Source organism: Cucurbita pepo, chromosome LG11, assembly GCF_002806865.2.
Source record: "Cucurbita pepo subsp. pepo cultivar mu-cu-16 chromosome LG11, ASM280686v2, whole genome shotgun sequence".
Classification (NCBI taxonomy): domain Eukaryota; kingdom Viridiplantae; phylum Streptophyta; class Magnoliopsida; order Cucurbitales; family Cucurbitaceae; genus Cucurbita; species Cucurbita pepo.
Genome location: NC_036648.1, coordinates 5,331,526 through 5,337,525, shown reverse-complemented (window position 1 = coordinate 5,337,525; position 6,000 = coordinate 5,331,526). Strand labels below are relative to the sequence as shown.

The following is a 6,000-nucleotide window of genomic DNA, read 5'->3' as shown; positions in this document are numbered from 1 at the left end:
GTAGGAAGCCTTCGCTATCTTACATGCACAAGGCCAGATTTTTCATTTAGTGTTGGCATTATAAGTCGGTTCATGGAGGAGCCGATTTATTCACATTGGAAGGCGTTGACGTGAGTCCTACGGTACATCCAAGGAACGGTGTCACTTGGGTTATTCTACTCGAAAACAGAAGATTACAAGTTGGTTGGTTACTCTGAGAGTGATTGGTGCGAAGACATAGACGATTGAAAAAGTACGAGTTATGTATTTTTTATGGGCAACACAGCATTTACTTGGCTTTCAAAGAAACAACCGATCGTGACACTCTAGACGTGTGAAGCTGAATATGTGGCAGCATCTTGGTGTGTGTCATGTGATATGGCTTAGAAATTTGTTGAGCAAGATGAAGCTAAAGCAACTAGGTGCAACCGTGATTCAAGTTGACAACAAATGAGCAATTGAGTGGGCAAAGAACCTAGTGAACCATGAAAGAAGCAAACACATTGACGTTCGTTTTCACTTTATCCGAGATAATGTGAAGGAAGGAAGCATGAAATTGCTGCATGTGGCAAGTCAGGATCAAGTTGCGGGTATCTTTACAAAACCACTACCGAAAGTATTTTTCGACAAATACAAGAAGATGATTGGCATTACAGATGATAGGAGCATTTAAGTTTATGGGGGAGTTTTGTTGAATAAACATTAAATGTTATTTTTAGTGGGTTTAAATTCAAAAGTGAGTGGTAAAGGAAAAAGCTAAGAGTGTTAAAGATGAAAGGCCTTTATAGGAAATAGTGGCATTTTATAGCTATAGTGGCATTCTTATGACTATAATTAGTTTTTGAGGAGCATTGAATGCTTATAAATACATTGTTCTTTCCAGGGTGAAAAAAAAAAATAGTGTGGTGAGATTTCTTTCACAAATTCGTGAGATTTATTTCACAATTTTGTGATGTTTCTCCCTAAGTTTTTGGCTCTTTAACTTTGTCTTCTACCATAGTTGCATTGACATACTTTGGATTTGACTTCTGGATTCTTTTTTGCTGTCTAAGTCGTTGAGGTGTCATTTTCTTTTCACAAGGTTCGCTTGGTTGAGTCGCTTTTTAGTCACTAACATCGGTGTCACTTGGATATTCAAACACATCAACACTTGAGCAAATGTATGCAATTTGCTCCCCCGTCTTCTGTGGAAGAATTTCTTCTATTTGCTCCCCCATCTTCTGTGGAAGAATTTCTTCTATTTGCTCTCCCGTCTTCGATGGAAGAATTTCTTCAGTTTGCTCTCCCATCTTCTGTGGAAGAAGTTCTCCAATTTGCTCTCCTGCCTTTCTGTGGAAGAAGTTCTTCAGTGTTGTCCAAGCCTGGTATTTTAAGAGATTGTTGGTAGAAGAAAAAAAAATTTCGAAAGAAATGTGGCATCCTCCAACATGAAGATGGAGGAGGAAAGGGGTGCAGAGGTACTATATGCTATAGAAGAAGACCAGCTAGCACTCGTGGCGACGGTGGGAGACCATATCAATTATGAGAATGACTGGATCGTTGATTCAGGATGTTCAAACCACATGACTAGCGATCAAAGAAAACTGCAAGACAAGAAAGAGTACAAAGGAAGCCGTATGGTACACACAGCAAATAACACAGTTGTCAATTGCTCAGATCGGCAATACGACAATCATGCCTCGCAATAAATCTGATACAGTGTCACTACATAATGTTTAACATGTACCGGGTATAAAGAAGAACTTGTTGTCAGTGTCACAACTAACAACATCAGGAAATTACGTCTTTTTGGGCCAGAAGATGTAAAAGTCTATCAAGATGTTAAGTTAATAGGAAAGCCGAGGATAGAAGGACGAAAAGTGAAGTGTGTTTACGTCCTGTTAACAGAGTCTACCTATGTTGACATGACCCGAAAGAATGAGACGACAGATCTATGGCATGCAAGATTGGGACATGTTAGCTACCATAAGTTGAAGCCGATTATGGAGGAATCCATGCTCTAATACCAGATTGTTGAACACAACTCTCTAATCCATGCTCTGATACCAGATTGTTGAACACAACTCTCTGTGAGAAACACTCGCACACTTTATTAAGACCAATCGAGAACATAATACAAGACACTTTGTAGAATACTACTACTTTGTAATGCTTGGTATTTCTTGGGATGAAAAACTAGGTAGGGTGGAGGGGTATTTATACTATATCTACGCAATCTAGACCTAACAAATCTAAATATTTTTTTCTAAAATACTGAGATCTCTTTTCCTACAATATCTTGTATCTTTTCTAAAATCTCTGCTAAAATAAATATACAATGAGCTCGTACAATTATTGGGTATGACTCTATTGGGCTAGTGATTATATTTTTACCCTCCTTCACTTGAAGTGCATTTTCTTCCTTCCTTTCTTATCTATTGATTCTTGTCTCATGAGCTTGAAGCGGACCGATCGATTTATCAGCAAAGAATATTGATAGATTTTAGTTTCTTCTATAGTAGCCATCACTTGGTCAAACTCTAGAGTTAAACTTTTCAACACATTTGCAACAATTGTTTCATCTGAAATTTTATCTATAAAGTCCAACATTTGATTAACTATTGTCATTGCTCTTGACAAATAATAATAATAATAAAAATAAAATAAAATTAAAAAAACTACAATTTATTCACGGTTTGTCATGAGCAAAGTTTCAAAATCACATTCTACAGATTACAATTTTACTATTATGATATTTGAATCTCCTTGAAACTTCTTCCATAGAATTGACTGTACTTGCTTTGATGTAGATTCGTGAAAAGATAGTCTCATGAATTGATTGGTGAATAATGAAGTCTTGACATCCTTTTTCTTGGTTTCTCTTCGTTTTTAGCTTTTTTTTTTTTTTTTTTTTTTTTTTTNACTCATACTCTACCAAGTCTCATATTTAGTGCAATCTAAGCAAGGTCTTAATCTTCATGCTTCACCACTAGTATTTCTCACCATTAAAAAATGGTATGAGTGGTGCATAACAAGAAAAACTAGTATTTCTCACCACTAGTATTTCTCACCATTAAAAAATGGTATGATATTTGTGGTCCCATGGTCTAGTGGTTAGGACATTGGACTCTGAATCCAGTAACCCGAGTTCAAATCTCGGTGGGACCTACTTTTTGTTTTGTTTTTTTTTTTTTGTTCCTAGTGGCAACACTAAAATAATAGTGACCGAGATTTTTCATTAGGACATTTCAGAGTTTTCAAATTCAGACCAAGATTTTAATGGAGGTGCAAGCTCCCTCTAACAACGAATTTTTCATTAGGACATTTTAGAGTCTTCAAATTCAAATCCAGGTATACGTGAGTATTGAGCTCTAAATTTTTCCGTGTTTCATTCTTAAGTTTCTTCCAAATTTGAGAGTTGTAGTCCATCATTTGATCCCAAACTAGTTCCTAAACGTTCTAAAAAAGAATTGCCCACAACTTTCATTAAGAAATTGCGAGCCAAGAATACCTAAATCTTATTCCCCCAATCTCACCCATCATTAACGCCTAAATAGGAAAGTGTAAAAATTCAATTTCGTGCACACACATGAATTTGTCATTCCCACCTATCTATTCAATAATTTTCTGAGTGTCCAAATAGTAGTTGAAGAAGACCATGACGCCTAATAAGTTCTTGAACAAGGGTAATGGAAGATCTTTTAGAATAAGGTAAGTTTTAAGGAATTTCAAATTCCTTTCTTACGGTCTCTCAATTTTAATTAACGAATCATTTAGTTTCGTGATATTGAGATGAAGGTTTTTCATGAGGGATTTGAGGTTTGAGGAAGTCTATAACGTGTTGTCTAAGGAGAGGAAAAATCACGTGAAGTTTGCCTAAAGACTTGAGAACCTTGACTTGGAAAATGGATGCATACATGCAAATGTGTCCCTCGAGGATCTTTCCTTTAGCATTTAGTAAAGGGAAAGAAGTTTATGAAATGAAATGTGGGCTAAAAAGGTCTAGAACTATCCGACCAATAGAGAGAGAATATGCGTTTATTCTAGTGAGAAAACTAACTTCTAAAGGTATTTTGACGGTTGATAACTCTGGCTACGTTCCACAAGAGGTCATGAGGTTTGTCTCTTCTTCTTTCTTGAAATTTCCTCTGTAACTTTCATGAAGGAATCGAAAGCCAAAGGCCACTATATAGGTTAAGAAGTTGCATATTAAGGAGTATTGATGCCATGCAAAATAACTTTGACCCACTTCTCGACCGACCATGTCACCTCCTAAACCATATCAATACTAATTTTTAGTTTATTTAACTCATTTATGGATATATTCTCATGAATTTCTTTTTTGTTCCTAAAAATAGACTCGTTTAGGGTCCTGCAAACGAAAATTATGAGTAATTCGAATATCCGAGACTCCAGAATCTAAGGTCCCAAACTTCACTAAGCAAGGTAAGTAGTTAATTTAAGTGTTTCTCAAGTTTTGTCCGTGAGAATCACTTGAAATCAATTTGAACCTTAAGAAGATTTAGGCCAAGAACAGTGAGTTAAGTACAAAACTTGGACATTTTGTTCGAGAACCATGATGATAATTCTCATCACACACCCGAACTCTATGTTGATAACTTTTATGCTAATTGATTCTCTCTCGATTGTTTCTCAACTATCAAAGTCTTATTATTACACAATATTCCTATTGCGTCACTAAAGCTCCTAACTTTAGTTCTGTTAAGAATGAGATAGAAAATATAATTGGAAAGGTCTGTATTATGGTTGATATTGATATCCTTTAAATAGGATACAAGGCCGTACAAATGAGAAAAATATAAAATAATTAAATACTGATAATAAAATAAAATATTTATAAATGGAAGAATATTAAGATATAATATCTAAGATATATTTGATAAATAATATATCTCAACAAATTCATTAATCACACGTGTTGATAATAAAAATCAGCTTAAAATCATAAAATATTGAACAGCCTAAACCGTCGTCTCCCTCCCTTTTGAAGTTATCCTATGACATCCATTAAGCTTAACATAAACAATACAAACATCAGCGGCAGAAAAAAAGACAACTAAAATATGGAAATAAAATAAACTTCTCTCATTGACAGCAGAATGAGGTTTTTCTGGATGAAGAAATGACTCTTGTATTCTCCTTCTCTCTTTTCTCTCCCTTTTCTAAATTAGGTTCCTACCCTCCTTCTTCTCTTCCCCTTAGTTAACATGCCTCTAAGAGCGTCTCCCTTCGTCGAATTCAAGGTCGGGATGTTTTCTTCTCCATGTGTTTCTTTTTCCGTGTCTGCCGATAATTGGTTGTAGTCCCTCTATAGCCTAAGAGTTGTTAGGATCGCACAACAACGCATACTCGATCGAATGAACACAAAGAATAAGAGAGAGAAAATTCAAGAAGTAATATTGGGTAAAAGTTTTATGATAACTTCAGGTATGTACAACAAAGAGAAAGAGAATGAAGAAAGTACACGTTATAAGCACCGTCTAATGGCCGTATATATAGTTTTAGTTTACTAAATATAGTTTTACCAAATCTTTACTAAATATGTACGATGTATATATTTACGAAATATCTACCCTATATATATTTCTATTAGATCTTTATGAAATATCTACCATATATATCTCTACCAGATCTTTATTATAAATGACATATCAGACTCCATATCCCAACAATCTTCCATTGGTAGAGTGATTCAGTCAACCAAGAATTTCACCACTTTGCACACGACCTCAATATTCCAACATACATTTTGTTAACATATTTGTTGAATTATTTGCACCTTCTATCTCCTCCAAACACATCACCATCTTCCACTAACCTCCAAGTGAAATGGTATCGCCTTCTATGTTTTGTCCTTGAACGATAGACTAGGTTATTCACCAACTACATGGCACTTTGACTATCTACATGAAAAATCTTCTCGCCTATTTCTTGCTTAATTCTTCTAGATAGTCTGTCATCCATATCATCTCCTTTCCAACTTCAGCTATTGCCACGTACTCAACATCAGTAGATGAGAGA

At 35.3% G+C, this 6,000-nt stretch overlaps 1 non-coding gene across 1 annotated transcript; it reads left to right on the top strand.

Moving 5' to 3' along the window:
- The first annotated feature begins 3,054 nt into the window (after positions 1-3,054).
- Positions 3,055-3,126, top strand: TRNAQ-CUG. The gene has a single exon. It is a non-coding gene; the product is annotated as a tRNA-Gln (tRNA).
- The last annotated feature ends 2,874 nt before the right edge of the window (positions 3,127-6,000 follow it).